The sequence below is a fragment of the Monodelphis domestica genome, chromosome 3, assembly GCF_027887165.1.
Source record: "Monodelphis domestica isolate mMonDom1 chromosome 3, mMonDom1.pri, whole genome shotgun sequence".
NCBI classification, from domain to species: domain Eukaryota; kingdom Metazoa; phylum Chordata; class Mammalia; order Didelphimorphia; family Didelphidae; genus Monodelphis; species Monodelphis domestica.
The window spans coordinates 218,359,578-218,376,745 of record NC_077229.1 but is presented as its reverse complement, the minus strand read 5'-3'; the positions used below and the strand labels follow the sequence as shown (position 1 = coordinate 218,376,745).

The window sequence follows — 17,168 nt, the reverse complement described above, 5'->3', positions numbered from 1 at the left end:
GGGAAATAGATAAATGTTTATTGATGTCTTTTATTTTTGTCTATCTCTAAAATGTACTCATTTCCTTCCTCCTTCCCATATACCCAGTATAATAAATAATATTTGCTAAAAGTATATTACATTACAATTGATATCCCATAAAACAAATATTTTCAAAGACAAGAAAGTAAGAAGAGAAAAAAGTCAACAAACTAATCAATATATCAAAAAAGTCTGAAAATACATGCAGTGCTCCACACATTCAGAGATGTCATTAATAAGAAGAAAGTCTCCAGACACACCAAAATATTTGCAGCAATGTTTTTTATAATAGCAAGAAAATTGGAAAGAAAGTAGAAGTCCAACAGTTGTGGAATAGTTAAACAAATTGTGGTACATGAATGTAATGGAATATTATGACTGTAAGAAATGATGAATGTGACAAATACAGAGAAGCATGGAAAGATCGTTCATTCAATCTTAAAGGTTATGGCAGCCAATAATAAACTCTGGCAGGTCCCACCTAGCTGGACAGGCTTCATGCATGGCCCTGGTGATAGACTGTATTTGTTATCCATGAAAAAACATGGCTGCTTTCACAGAGGTTCATTCCCAAAGTGACAAGTCATAAAGCCTATCTATTAAAGCACAGAGGGTTTATGATCTGCATGGGTAGAAGGAAAAGCCACATCTATGAAACTGCAAATATCTGAAATAATTCTGCACTCAAGGACTGTGATTGATCTGTCACAAAGGGAACGACTTTACTGATTCCTTGGTGGCATGCCCTTTTCCAAATTGATAAACCATTATTTATAAATGTGATTGATAGCTGTGAGAGAGGTCAAAGACATCATGAACAAAGGGAAGAGATACAGCTATTCAATGTGCCAACCTTTACTAAGAGCTAAATATGATAGAGGATGCTTTGACCCACTGATACGACTACTAGGTCTATGCCCCCCAAAAGGGTCCATATGTACAAAAGGAAGGAGGAAAAGCCCAGATATGCAGAAATATTAATGGTAATTTTTTCTCATAGTGGAAAAGAACTGGAAACTTAGAGGGTGCCCATTAATTGGAGAATGGCTAAACAAATTATAATATATAAATGTAATATAATATTATTGAGCTGTAAGAGATTATTTCAGAGATGCCTAGGAAGACTTTTATAAACTGATGCAAAGTGAAGTGAACAGAACTTGGAGAACAATTTATACAATAACATCAATATTGTAAAAATGAATAATTTTGAAAAACTTAAAAACTCTGATCAATGCAATTATTTCAATCAGGATACCATGCAATGGACTAAATATATAAAATGAAACACATTTTTGGACCTGACCAAAGTAGGAATTTGGTTTTTTGAACCTGAATATTTGTTACAAATGTGTTTTTTTTTCCCCAATGGCAGTGTGTATTGCTTGACATGACCACCTTCTCCCCTTTCTCCTCTCTGAGCCCATCCCACTGACAGAGGGACCCCTAACCAGCTGGTCAGTTTGGCTCTTCTTAGGGGTGGGGGCAAGATCCCTCATAGCCCAGACTATTTCTTGTGTTGTGGGGCAGGCTGGGGACATGCTGCCTCCAGGCTCAAGAGCCAATGGCTGGTTGGGAGTAGGAGGAAGGAAGCACCTCTGCTTGGGAGGGAGATGCCAGGCAGCCTCTGATAGTATTTGTGAGGAGGAAAAAAAACTGGAAAAGAATTTTTTTAAATAAATACAATAGTTACCCTGGAGCTGGAACAAAGGATCAGATATGAAAGAACTAATCATATTTTGGGAACTCTTAAGTAATCCATCAATATTCTACATTTTTAAGAGAGTTTGAAGAAAGGGGATATAACATTGTCTTGATTATCTATTGGAGAAAATTAAAATACATATAATAAAAAATCATTTCTATTTGGTTTTGGAATTTCTTATAATTAAATTTAGGTGTCATTGATCTTCCCCTTCAAATAAGAAATGTTCTAAACCCATGTTGTAAATATCTGACAGAGGAAAGACTGGAAAGTTTTCTAGTTTTCCCATATGAATCACCACTACTCAATTTCTTCTTTACAACCAAATACATAGACATCTCTTTCATCATCTTAGCATCAGTCTAAGGTGACTGTCCTCATTCAAACCTTTCTGGAACAAGAATGATGGTTAAATAATTGAGTTTCAAAACATATTCCTGCTACATGCAAAATGAGAATGAATAATGTGATATATCAACAAAGTAAGTAATTATTTTGGGTAAATACTATCATTAGAGGAGGATGTTTATCTTCCTCCCCCAACAAAGTAATTAAACAGACCAATGTAGGTACTGTCAATAAATTTGAAATCAAGATTTGTAGAGGATAATCCAATAATCGCACATAGTGTTTAATTAGGGAAATCTCACAGGATCTCTGAAGCAGCATTTTGCTTTCTTTAATACCATTAACACTGTCAAAAACATTTATTAAGCTGCCACAAATGCATTCATTGTATCATAGGGTCTAGAGGTAGTAGGGCCCTTGACTAGCTCACAGCTCTAATTTTAAAGCTGAGGAAACTGAGGGCCAAAGAGGTAAGTCTCTTATTTAAGGTCACACCAATAATTAGTAAGTGACAAAACTAGAATCCAAATTCAGGTCTTCAGATATAACCATGGACCCTCTTCACAAGGAACTTAAAATCTAAAAAGAAAATACACTTTAATAGTCAAATCAACAATTATTTATTAAGTCCTTACCATATGCCAAGGTCTATGCTAATCACTGGAGATGGGAAAAAAGGCATAAACAGTCTCTGTCCTCCTGGAGCTTCCATTCTAAAGAGCAGCTACAGATTCTATCACTCAGTCATAAGGACTATTCAAATCACTTCTTTTTGCAAGTCCCCCACTGACCATCAAAGCTTTCATTTCTGAAAGGGTTATTAGATACCTTATGATACTGGCTTGAATTCATTGTGTTAAAAATAGTGTTTATATTAAATGTTATATTCTGATACTGGTTTTAAAACAGGAGAGAGATCAGATCAATGGGAATGGATTAGGTACACAACATACAGAAGGAAACACAGGAGTTTACTCTTTGGTAACTCCAAAGACTCCTTTTACTGGGTTAAGGAATTACTATTTGGGGGAAAAAAAACAACTCAAAGAAAACTGGATAGTAGACTTGTGTAAATTAGGTCTAGATCAATACCTCACCGCATGTATCAAGATAAGCTCTACATGGATAAATAATTTAGTCAAAAAAGTCACATCACAAGTAAACTGGAACAGCAGGAAAATTTTATCTTTCAGATCTATGGTTTCATTCATGATTAAACAAGTGATTAAGATGATCCACACAAAATGAAAGGCATGATTTTTAATTATATAGAATTTAAAGGTTTTGCACAAATCTAATTTGGTAAAAAGCACAAAGAAAACAGGTAACTGAAAGAAAAAAATCTTCACAACAAGCATTCCTGATAAAGCTCCTGTTTCTAGAATATATAAGGAACTGATTCAAATTCATAAAACTGAGATTCATTCCCCGATAGATAAACGGGGAAAAAAAAACCCATCTTATCAGTAATCATTCTACAATTCTCCTATATTCTATCCTACATTCTCCAATAATTAGAGAAATGTAACTTAAAGAAATTCTGAGGTTCAATCTCACCCTTATCAGACTGGCAAAGATAACAGAAGAGGAAACTGACAAATGCTGGTAAGAATGTGGGAAAACAAACATACTTGTTCACTGTTGGTGGACCGGTGAATTGGCCTCGCAATTCTTGAAAGAGGTTTGGAACTATTCCCAGAAAGTTATTAAACTGTACATATCCTTTGACCCAGCTATACCACTACTAGGCCTATACCTCAAAGAAATCAAAGGAAAAGGAAAAGGATCTATATTACAAAAATATTTACAGCAACTCTTTTCATGGTAGCCCAAAATTGGAAACTAAGAATGAATCCTCCTGGAATGGCTAAAAAAAGCATGGTTATATGAATCTAATGGAATATTACTGTGCTGTAAGAAATTATGAAATGGACAATTTCATAAGAAACAAGGAAGATCTTTATGAACTGATACAGATTAAACCAATCTAAGAGAACAATGCATACAATGATAACATTATATAGGAAAACACTTTGAAAGCCTTTAGAATGCTAAAAAATGCAATGACAAATCAGGAGTCCAAAAGAATAAGGAAGAAACATACTTTTCAACTCCTGAAAGAGAGGTGATCAACTTAAGATGAATAAAGAGAGATACGTTTTTGGAGATGGCTAATGTGGAAATCTGTTTTGCAAGACCAGGTAGACAGCCATTGAGGGATTTTTTGGGGGTATTTTGTTAAGTTTTGAATTTATTTGACTGGGAGAAAGGACAGTGAGAGGCACAGAATAATAGGAAATAATTTCCAAAATTTGATCTTCTGAAGAACCAAATAACTTTGTTCAAATTGAGAAAGTCAAGGGGGGTTGGGAGGGAGGAATGGTCAGAAATACAAAGAGATAGAAATTTGTACCTTTTCCTCAGTTTCTAAATATGAGGTGTCAGAGGTGTTGAAGCAATGGGCATATATGCTTCCCTTGACACCCTCAAGTCCCACTTGAAACTGAAGTCCCAAGTACTTCTAGTGCTGCTAGATCCAGATTAAATGAAATTGGGAAATACTTATCAAAATCAATAAAAATAAAATAGGACATAGATAATTTTAACATTTCATTTTCTGAATCAACATAAGTCTGGTAGGAATCATTAAAGAATCATTTAGTGCCCTCATTTCCATTGGAGTTTGATATCATTGATCTAGGTGCTTGCCCAAACTATTAGAATCATGGCAGGAATTTTTATTTCGGCACATATTCTTTTGAGGGAAATGGAAGCCAAACGAACGGATGTTAGAGGTGATGCAAAGAACAGGGGAAGGACAGTTGCTTGGTTTTCTAGTTCAAATAAACAGTACATTATGCTGCACTCTAAAAATCTATTCATAATAAACATTTTCCTGAGTTTTGCCATACTACTTCCCAAATCCATCTTCATGACACTACACTTCTTCCTCTTCTAGTTTACTATAATTTTTCAAATTCCCAAAAGTATTGTATTTAACAGTTTCACAGAAAAACAAAGGTAATAGAAAAAAATTACTTTTGAGAAGGGTCTTAAAAGTTTAAAGCACATAAATATTTTTAAATTGCTTAATATTTTGGTAAAATAAATACAACTTTGATCTGTCTCAACTTTCCAGGCTACACATTACTCTATTTTATTCATACTGTAGTTCAATTCCTGTTCTTCACTCAAACATTACATCTGAGACTTCCATTTCCTTTGATTGAATGTAAGCTCCTTTGAGGCAGGAACAGTTTAATTTTTGCTTTTGTACAATACTCTACCAATCACAGTACCAGGTTCATAATGGGCTCTTAATAAATGCTGATTGACTAATTAATTAGAGTATCTAATTTCTTTCAATGATCATATTAAGTGCCAACTCTTTCATAAGGCCTTTCTTGATCCCACTGTGCCTCTCACTTCTCTCCCCACAAAAAATTACATTACATTTTATCTCTATATATTTTACATTTACTTTAGTTATAGATACATATTACTTACTACCACTATCTCCAATAGAATGCGATTGTCTTGAGGTCAGATATTATTTCATTTTTGTCTTTGTAGCTCCAGTACCTGGAGTTAAGGAATAGATACTTAACTGAATCAATGATTGAAATGAATTAAATCACTGAATAATTGATTGATTCCCTAGGATACCAATGACTTTGAAAAAGGAACACAGTTGCCCTAATGACTAATAGGGAAACCATGATCAAAGTGGAAAAAATTCCACAAAATACTAATGGGGAGATAGGATGGCAAGTAATACATTCAACATTTGTTAATATTTCTAAATTGGGACCCTTGCCTTTTCAAATTCAGAATCCTGATAGAACTGTACGAGAAAGAACAAGAACTGGAGATCTTGAGATGCTAGTCTTCCCCATTTATTAATCAATAAAGGACCTTCTTTTGCTGACTTATAGTCATATTGAAAGTTGGCCTTTAAGTCTCATTTAGCTGTGGTGTTATGTATGCATTACACTCATAGGCAGTCTATAAATTAGAGCTGGATTCAAGTAGCTTTAGCTGCTCTCTTCAAATTAATACATAATTGGGATACTTCTAAACTTTCCAACAGTTTCCTACTTTGTCACTGCTCAGTCTTCTTTCAGAATTAAAAAAATCTAATAAACAATAACTGTAATAGCAGTATGAAAGTAGTTAATAAAGAGTAATGCTCTTCTAGTTCATCCTAATTCTGAACTGGAAGGATCAAGAAGTAAGAGAAACTCTACTGCAAATATGAATAATGTAGAAATATGTTTTGAACAATGATACATGTATATCCCAGTGGAACTGCTTGTTGGCTTTGGCAGGGAGGAGAGAGTGGGGAAGGGGAGATTATGAATCATGTAATCATGGTAAAATATTCTAAATACAAAAATTTTTTTAAAAGTATGAGAAAGTCTCTTGACACCTGGTGCCTTCTCTCAATAAATTCTACCTAGTGAATTCTTGTCACTGCCAACATAAAACTGTTCCAAGAGATTTTGTTGTTTTGTTAATCTTTTGCAATGAGATCAATCAGCAAACCTTTGTTAAGCATCTATAATGGGAAACGATAAGATCATTGAAAAACTGAGTGTAGAGAAAATGCAGAAGAAAGCCACCCAAGACAGAGCCTAGGATATGCTCACCTTTAGGGGAAAGGACACAGATGATGATCTAGCAAAGGAAAGTGAAGAGTGGTCAGGACGGTAGGAGGAGAAACAAGAGAGAACAATGTCAAAGAAGCCCAGGGAGGAAAGAATATCCAGGGAATGACAGTGAATAGCAATGTCAAAAACTTTAGAAGTTAAAATGGATGAGATCATTGTTCATTTGGAGACAGTAAGTTAGTTGAGTGGTAAAGTCAAAAATTAGATCAGAAGGAGTTCAAAAATGATTAAAAGAGGAAGATTTTTTCCTAGGAGTTTGGATATGAAAGGAGGAATAGAAACAGGTAGATTCAAGTGATGCCTATTTAAGAAGCCATCACTTATTCATAGACACAACAACTCACATTCTCCCAATCACTCAATCATACACTCAATTCATATCCTCAACTTTCCCAGTTATCAGTCTTGGAAATTCTTTGTATTATAGGTAGTAAGGTAGGGAGATATTGGAGAGAAGAGAGAAAGGGAATGATTTCAGAGGAACGATGATGATTTGCAATGTTTTAGCAATGCAAACAAAATCCAATTATGGTTATGAGACCAAAGGTACCATGAAATTACTTCATCCTCCCTTTCCAGAAGTTTATCTCCCTACTAGAAACTGACCTACTATACCATTTCTTTGTGACTCTGATTCATCTACCCTCACTATGGAATCTCTTTAAAATAATGTTTTTTTTAAACTATCAAAAACAATCACCAATTCCTTAAATCTCTCCTCCTCGTTTCTAATAGGGAATCGTGGTTAGTTACATCAGAAGATGATTAAGGACAGATCCATAATTAAGACTGTGTCTGTGATGAGCCACATGAACTGAATCCTAAACCAATCCGTCCTAAGTTGAGTAGGGGAAGGCACAACCCATCTTGGCTGGGGGGGGGGGGGGCAGAGAAATTACAGGATACTGACACAAGGTCTTTGCTAGGGAGGTCAAGTATGTTGAGGAGAACATGTGTTTGAGGAGGTCACCTCAGACCCCAACGGGGTAGATTCCTATTTTGCCTAAGTAGTCTTGCTAACTAGGTGCTAAATTCCAATGTCCCTTGCTCTTGAAGGACAACAAAGCACTTTCTAAATGAGTCACCTTGGGGAGAAGCTCTAGTTGCCCCTAGTAGATTCTGATATCAACCAAGTTACTCTTAACTTCCTGAGAAATAGTACTGGCCTTAGATTCAAGGAAACATGGTTTCTTGATACTTGTTATGTGACCAACGGTAAATTACAACTACTCTAACAAGCCTCCATTACTTTATCTGTAAAATAGAGATAATAATCCTTGTAGAACCTTCTGCACAGAGTTGTTGTGAAGTTGGTTGTGTTATATTTACAGCTTGTGGCAAATGTGTTTAAGACATTCTTCTATTACAAAAATACTTTTTGACTCTATTGAAAGTCTAACTTACAAGCTCTGAGATCAAAACAGTATCTATCAGCATTGGTCTTAATCAAGGGTAAAAAAGATGCTCTCTATAATACATGCTATGATTAAACATATTAAAACAATATTGGATAGTTAATTGAAATTTCCACAAAATCAGCATATATGTAAGTATTTATATGTATGCAAGTTAAACTCAAGTGTCCCACATAAGAAAACATGTATATTAGGACTCTTCAAAATATAAGTACTCAAAAATATCCACATTTTTATTGGACTTAGATAAAGGCAAAGATACCCTACTTATCAAATTTGCGGATGTCACAAAGCCGGGAGGAATATATAGCACATTGAGTGATGTTATCAGAATCCAAAAAGATCTTGACAGGCTAGGACGTGGCTGTATATAGGAAGATACAATTTAATATGGGTAAACTTAATGTCATACACTTTGTGGGTTAGAGAAATCAACTTTACAAATAAAGGACAGAGAGGTGTTGCTGCACATCAACCAAATGAAAAAGATGTGGGTTTTAGTTGAATAGAAGCTAAATAAGAGTTAACAAAATGATATGGTAGTTCCTCCCCCCCCCAAAAAAAAAAAACAAACCAACAAACCTAAAATCTTCTTTGCCTGCATTAAGAAAAATAAAGTATCTAATAAAAGAGAGGTCTAAGTTCAACGTAATCATTTAGAGCATTTTAAGGAAGACAAGGATAAAGAGGAGAGAGTACAAAGGACAATGACCAAAATCAAGTTCAAGATCATGGTATAATCTGGTCATTGGGAGGACTGGGGAATATTTAGCCTAGAGACCATGACTCAGGAGAAATGACAGTTTACTTAGGTAGGTAAGGACCAGCATATGGAAAATGGATTCTGCTAGACCCCAACGGGCAGAAGTACAAGTAGCAAAGAGTCAGAGTTAGGCTTGATTTTGATATAAGAAAAAAACTTTAATAGTTGCAGCTACCCACAAATGACATAGATTGTCCAAGATCTAATGGGTTCTCCCTCACTAAATTTCTTCACTCAAAAGCTGGATGATTACTTGGTAGGGATGATGTAGAGAGGATTCCTGTTGGTTTACTAGTGTGGGACTAGATAGCCTCTAAGGTTCCTCCCAGTTCTGAAACTCTGCATATCATAGACATCATGTTGACATGGGAAAGATGTGAACCTCTCCCTAAAGCTGAATTAGGTTTTGCCTAGGTATTCCTGTCTTGACATACAACTTAACACCTACATATAAACACAAAAGTGATACATGTAGGTAATTTTAAAACACACGCATACAGTGTGTTTATGACACACAGAAAAGATCATAGGGGCAACTAGGTGAATAGAGAGGAGATCCGGGGTTCAAATATGGCCTCTGACGCTTCCTAGCTGTGTAACCCTGGGCAAATCACTTAACCCCAAATGGCCAGACGTTACCACTCTTCTGCCTTGGAACAAATACCTAGAATCAATTCCAAGACAAAAGGCAAAGGTTTGGAATGGAAAAGAAAAGGAAAGAATGGGGGGGGGGGATCACAGTTTGGAAACCGAAGTCATTTAAAACTGAACCAGAAAAGGAACTTTTCCATTATTCAGTCCAGTACTTTTCCAGTATCCAGGTATCCAGTCCAACCCAACCTCCAACATCCCACACCCCAGTTTATTTTACCAATAAAGAAGCCAAGACCTCAGTTAAATAAGGGCTTACAAGTAAAACAAAACTATCTTCTGGAACTGCACCAATGTTAAAAGTGAAATGCCTTATATTTGTGTAATGGGACATTTCTTCATGCTTTGTAAAAGGAGATGCTGAGCACAAACTCATCCACATGAATGAGAATACAAAATAATCAAAGATTTAAAAAACCTGCTCTTTATATTAACAGCATAAAGTATATTAGGACAGAATTTTAAGAGCAAGTAGCTTTGGGAACTACATGGCTATGATTATAAGTTATTATAGCTATTGATGTATACCAATAATTTGCAAAATAAATTTAAAAGCACATGAAATGATCATTTAAATGTCATTTACAAAGAGGGAGCTTTATCTAAACAAAAGGATGCTGTCTTTCTCTAACTTGATTTGTATAAGTTCTTCCTAGTAACCTTATCATCCCTCTGCAATTTTTGTCAATAGGGTATTTTCTTTCCATATTTGCTAGTAAATTATATGTGATGAAAGTGGTACCTGAACTTCATATCACCATTCAGAAAGACAAATTGAATATAACATCCCTTTAGCTAAACATTCATATGCAAAAAGCAACAAATCTTGCTAAATTTCATATCAGAAAAATGAAAATTCAGGAGTTTGAATTCCATTTCAGATGTAAAGTGACAATTTAGAATTATGTTTATAGCTACCCTGGGAGAATGGGAAGGGGAGGAAAAATGGCTTTTAGCAAAAATATTTTAAAACATGAGTGACCCTCTTGACTTCATATTTCACAAACCACTCTCAACTCATCATTACATTTTATTTGTATTGGGTTCAAAAATAAAATTAATACTTTAAAAAGCCCGCTAAGTATCTGTCAACACCAATGAATATAAAGCAACTAGATGAAATGCACTTTCCTCATCTCAGAAGAGAAGTGGAGAACTACGGTTACTGAACATTGCATATACTGTCAGGCACAATTGTTCTGTTAGTCAGTTGTACTTAACATTACTACAAGAATGGATTTAATGTAAGAATGGTATACTGGGAAGCCACTTCAGTGTAAAAATAAAAAACATAAGTGAGGCTTTTTTAGATAACGAAATGAAAATGAGAATGAAATGAAAAAAGAAAATCAGACATCTACTTGAACTGATCTGGAGAAGTTCCTGCTTCCATTGTGATAAGTTACTTCTGAAAACAAACAGCTAGCCCACAATTCCTTCTTTAGTAATAGTACTAACATATGTGGCAGATAGATATAGACCCCAAATTTGGGTAAAATGAGGATATGTTAAAGAAAATACCATGCTGTCCTTCTAAGCTATGAGTTAGAATCTTTCAGTGAATTCCCTGACCACCCTTATCTTTGAAACTTATTAAACACTCAACTCATTAAGCTAAAACTTTCAAAGTTTCCACATCACTAGACAAATGGGCACTTATTAGAGCATCACTTTGGGAACAAATCTGCAGTGCATTATGTTATTCACAGAATTTAAGTGTAAATTAGGTCAGCTTTGTTTTGAAATCATGAAACAAATCTCAAATCCTCACAAGACATTCTTTGAAAAAGGTATAATCTTTTTTTCAAGTTATCAGAATTAATATATCCTGATCCATACTTGCATAAGTAGAAGTTTATTTGTCACTTGTGGAATTTTCAAAATCAGTAAACTCAAGTAATTAGCAAATTTTTTAAATTTCATAAAACCATACATATTTTAATGTCAAAACAATCATAGAAGGTCCAACCTGAAGAGCATAACAAAGGTGAACTAACTACCTCATTTTACAGATGAGGAGAATAAGACCAAAAACACAAAGTGACTTGTCTAAAGTCATACAACTGGCTAGCAGTAAATTAACAATCCCTTTATTCCTCCTTTCCTTCATCCAAAACAACCACAAGTAGCTATTATGATGAGCTTTATGAATTAAACCAACCATCTCAAAACTTTTCAAGTACTAGTAATTACCATTTATTTCTGAAGAGTTCAAAATCACCTGGAACTTGAGTCACTTCTGAATGTGTGTTTTAAATAATAGAAAATGACTGACTTTCCACAGTAGAATATCACTGTGAGATAAGGTACACATAGTCTAGGAATATGAAATATTTTCATATAATTTCTATTATCTATCCAGAATTGAACTGCTTTTTCTTCATAATCAACAAGAAGTTTCTTTATTGTTTTCTGTCACTAAGATCTCTGCCTGATATATATCATATGATAAGATAGAAATGTCATTTAGGCTGTTTCTTCATTAGAGTAATAACTCATTTTAGCAAAAGAGCTAGTTTTTAGACACAATTCCTTAGGAATTCATTATTGGCACAATTCTCTTGATCTATTTTGGCTTCTGCTTGCTGAATGGAAAGTCTAAAGAAGTTTTTGTAAAGCTATCACAGTAGAGAAATAAGCCAAATGCAGAACTTTTGCTAATATGCAAATGTTGTAAACATAGTGTTTATTTTTTAAATGTACAGTGATTAAAACTGGGCACTGGCCCAGTTGACCCTATAGATCATGAAGATGACATTAAAGGCTGAAATGATGCTAACTTTGAATATATGCCTTTTACTTGTAAATCACATACTGTTTGTATATAAAACAAAGGTAAAGGCTAAATATAGCAAGATTAGTGTAATTTAACAGAAATATTCAAATCTCAATACACATGCAAAAGAACAGAAGCACTACCAACTAACCCAAAACAGAAGAACACTAGGATCAATCAACAGCTTGAAACAACTCATCAGTTGTTGTTGTTGTTTTTTGCCAGTAACATAGTTTTTACCACCAATAGGTACCTTCATTGAAGTTCCCAAAAGACACATACCTTTTATGAGCCAAAGAATTTCCAGTGATCAGGAAGCTGTATTCCCGACAGTAATAGTATCCTTCATATTAGTCATGTCACATCCAAAAATCCCAGTGTTATGAACTCCAACAATAATTCCAAGTTGGTTGATATGTTTCACCCAATAATGATTTGACATGGTTATATCCACTGTCAAAAATGTCCAACAAGAACAATGTAGTCTGGAGAAAGTACCTTGCAAGAAAGGTCTTCTAGACAATGCAATGCTTCCTAGATGTTGCCCATCATCATTCCACCACCTAGACAAATGAGACAAGATTAACTTCCAATGTATAAGTTACATATTCAAGCATCTAAAGTACCTTCAGTATCATTACTTTTCTCCATACTTAAAGGAGAATCCTTCTAGAGCCAATATTTTAAATTAAAACCCAGTTTATTACTTTATACAGAAAGATGGACACCACCACTAAACAAGGGAACTTCCCCCAAGTTATTAGCAACAAATTCAGTTCGATGTTTCATTTCGTGTCAAACTTCCAAAAGGAAGTTCCCTGGAAGTAACTGATGGTATCTCAGTAAAATCCTGTGGTAGATAAAGGAGAAGGAGGTGAGAGGAAGAAGAATAAAATTCTAATTAATCATCAACTTCAAATTTAGTTGATCCTAAAACATCCTGGTTGCTTATAATTAGCCACTAGAATATAAATAAATACAAACTTCAGTGGCTAAAGCCCAATGAATGCCAAGCCCCTTCCCCAGATTCACAACTTTTGTCTCTAGGATGCCTTTCCTTAGGCGCACTGTTTAAAAAAAACAAAACAAAACATACTCGCTCAATTACAAGGCAGAATCACAAAGTTTCCAAAACAACCCAAAAAAGTAAAAGGGAATGCGTAAAGGAATTTTAAAAAATGGGGGGTTTTCTGAGTTGCTAATTACTTCCCATTTGGGCAAGAACGGACATAAGAAAAATCGAAGTTCAGATACTTAGAAATAAAGTTAAGAAGTATTTCTTTTCCAGAGAATACCAGGCTGAAAGCCCCCGGGTGGGAAACGCCTTGCGAGCCAGAAGAGGCATTCATAACCAGCCATCCCTTTCTCTCGGGCGTGGCAGACAGAAACAAAAGGTTAAGGTGCGAAGGCGGGGCGAATGGGCCAGTGGGAGCCCTAAGAGGGTCCATCCCTTTTCTGTACATTCAGTTAACAGATGCTTTGAAAGTTTGGGCGTTGGGCTGTGGTGGCGAGAAGAGGAGGGGACTGGAGTAAAGGGGAAGGGGTGCTGATGGACGACAGCAATTACATCGGCTATTCTGGTTGAATCAGGCAACTGAAGGGATGGGAAGGCCGCTTCAAAAAGCCTTTGGTCCACTCTCTCACCCTCTTTTTATCCCTTTCCTTCTCACTGCGCTGTATACCTGGGGCAGCCACTCCCTACCCCAAACTTTCCGAACTCTCCATCCCCATATACATTGCAGTCTCCTCCCCCTCTCCCTACAAAGAGGCAACATTCCAAGTCCAGAAGGACCACATGCACCGGACCCTCTTCTTCCCTCTTGAATTCTATTGTTGGCTCTTGTTTGCATTGTACTTTGAGTTCGCAAAGCACTCCGCAGACAGCTGAGTTACAGAATGGCAAGATAAAACGCCCCTCGCCCCCAACCTTATCCCTTTCTCGGGCTACGTGCCTTCCCCCCCGTCCCCGTCCCCGCCGTGACCCAACAAAAACAAATATCCCCAAATTCGGGATATTTAAGTCTGTTATACCCAAGGATGGGGAGAGTAGAAAAATGGGGGTAGCAAAGAGACAGGACACATTTCAGATGAACAATCCTCAAAGCAAAACATAAGTAGCAAAGTTGGACTGGCTTTTGCTTATTAAAAACAAAACAAAGAACCTAAATCTCTGCGTGTTTGTGGAATGAACAAAAGAGAAGAAAGTTGGAGAGAGAAGATACAACTTACCAACAAAACTTTGTCACTTAGGACTTCTCAGTTCCCAGAAAGGCAGGGCGGGGAGGGGTTGGGGATAGGAGGACGCCGGCCAGATAAGGGAAAGGAGAAAGAGATAAACAAGGAAACAAACTCACCTTCTTCTCCCCCCCTCTTTTATCCATTCTTAAAGGAGATGATTCTCCAACTCCAGTTCCTAAAGCGCCCGAACTTGTTGGGTGCCTGGCACTAAAAAGAGTCTCTCCAGCAAAGTTGTGAGAGGAGAGATAACCAGGCGTCAGGGAGGAGGAGGATGGAGAGAGTTCATCAGAGTTTCCCCTTTTGTTCCAAGTCCCCGAGCAGACAAAGAGCCGGCGAGCGGCAGCAGGTTTCTCCCTCTCACCCCCTTCTTCCTCTTTCCCTCCCTCACTCTCCTCCCCGCCACCCTCCCTCTTCCCCACATCATCCAGCCCCTGAGTATATAGCCAAAGAAGCAACTCAGGTCTTGCCTCAGTTCTACCCTATTTTCTTCAGTCTATTATAACATCAACTTTCCCCCTAACCCACGTTTTCTATAACCTCTTCTTCAAAACTTCCCTCTAAGTGAACATTGTGCCTCTCCCCTCCCTCCTCAACCCTCTCGCCAACCCTCTCGCCCTTCCCTCTCTTTCCCTCTCGTCCCCAATAAAATTAAAGGGGGGGCTCTGAAATCATTATTTCCGGTAGATGCACCTCTTTGTCTGGATTCCCCCCGACAGTCAATGAGAACAATCCCCCCTGGTATCGGATTTCGGTCAGTTTTTTATCATCCCAGGGGACCAAATGCTGAGTGGGAGAAAACCAAACACAGAAAGATAAAACCGCATAAGCAATCGAGGGGGGAGGGAATGGAATTCTATTCTCCCAACTTCTAGACTTACCCCCCCCATCTCTCCCTCACACATATACCCCCTCCCCAAACACTTCTCTTTCCTGCCCTCCCCCAAAGAAAATGCAAAAGGAGCAAGAAGTGGGTTTGAAATTTAGGATGGCTCCCGCCTCCTCCTTCCCCAATCCCCTTCACTTTGGAGGGACCTTGCGAGCTTTAGAACAAAGCCCGTACCGCAGTAACCCCGCAGCTGCATCAGGGACCCCTTTGCCCCGCTCTCCATCCCTCTCTAGATACCTGTTGCTCAAGTAGCTGCTGAGATCCGGCTGGCAGCATCGTTCACGAAATCCCACCTACTCTTCAACCCTAAGCCCCTCACCCTTTTCTCAAACTTCAGTCCGTAATGATAGGAATCTCTTTTAAAGTACACGGAGTTCTCAACTTCAGCTCCTGGGACCCATGTCCCCCACCCCTAGTACTTCAATGCTGAAGCGCTAACAGTTGTTCTGGGGACAAAGGGGACATGTCCTAAACTACCTCCCCAAGCCTCCCTTCCCTCAAACATCATTCCCACTAGCTCCCACTAGCCCAAGGGCAAACTAGGCATCCGTGAACTGGACGTGTGCCTTACCTTCCCTCAACCCTTCCCACCCTGCCCTCTTCCAGTACTAAACTCAATCTCCACTCGTCACAGAGTAGACGGGAAACCTCTGGCCCAGTACCCGTGCCCCAGTCTTACCCCCATCTCTTAATTTCTCACCCCACAGTAACTAGGCTACCTCCCTGAGTAACAGTGAGTACAGGGCTAACTTTGTCTATTCTACCCATTTTTTGAAAAGGGAATGAAGTGGAGGGGGATGCAAGGGTGTGGTGTGGTAGGAAGGGGGTGAGAGTGGAGAAACAATTTTGTAACCTGAGCAAAGAACTCTCCAAAGCAAAATGCCACTCACCTTCATGGAGGTGTCACACCTTCACCCCGCCCCCCCTCCTCCCCTTTCCTTCTCTGAGCTCCAGGATCTTTTGTGCGCGGTCTGATTTGGGTGCTTGCGTGCTTTGCGAGATTCTATGAACAGTTTTGTTTGGTTTTGTTTTCTTGTGGGGGTGGAAGGGATGTTTGAGATGGGAAGGCGTAAGGAAGGGGGGGGGGGCGAGGAAGCAAGAAGAGGGAAGGGGGAGTAAATGTTAATTGTTGCTTTCCAGACGTCTTCGCTCCAGCCCACCCTATCCCACTGCCTGGCTCAGTAACTCTCTCCAAAGGTCTCTTCCCCGAAAGCAGAACAAAGAAACTGTGAAGAACTCAGTTCTACATCTCCTCGGCTATTTAACTTTCACGTGCTCACGAATCTTTGCAACTTTACTACCTAACTTCCACTGGAGTGCCTCAGAGCGCTCAGACTGGCGTTAATATCCCCGCGCATCCCAGACAATAAACGCCCCTCCCTCCCGCGCCCCAACATCAGATTACGGTAGGATCTCAGTTAGGAGTTAAAGTGGGGGGTTGGGCGACAAGAGTAGGGGTAATGCTGCAAAAAGTTGCAGAAGGTGCAACTAATCTCCCTCTTTTCAGTTTCAATGCAAATGTTTCTTAAATTTGGGGTGATGAGGGGAGAAAAAAATTGGTCATCGGATGGGAAGACAGAGGGGAGTGTGTGTGTGTGTGTGTGTGTGTGTGTGTGTGTGTGTGTGTGTGTGTGTGTGTGTGTTAGCTCCAACCTTGCCTGGTTGCTATGCAGGGCATCCCTTCCTGCGGGATTT

The 17,168-nt window shown here is 38.0% G+C and overlaps 1 long non-coding RNA gene across 1 annotated transcript in view; it reads right to left on the bottom strand.

The window, feature by feature from the left end:
* Positions 1–14,982, bottom strand: part of LOC103097165 (uncharacterized) — a 247,936-nt gene extending 232,954 nt beyond the window's left edge. The window contains exons 1-2 of the long non-coding RNA XR_008917627.1: positions 14,704–14,982; positions 12,632–12,912 (exon numbers count right to left, since the gene is read on the bottom strand). This is a non-coding gene — a long non-coding RNA (uncharacterized LOC103097165). The remainder of the gene's footprint in view (positions 1–12,631; positions 12,913–14,703) is intronic.
* Positions 14,983–17,168: the final 2,186 nt, after the last annotated feature.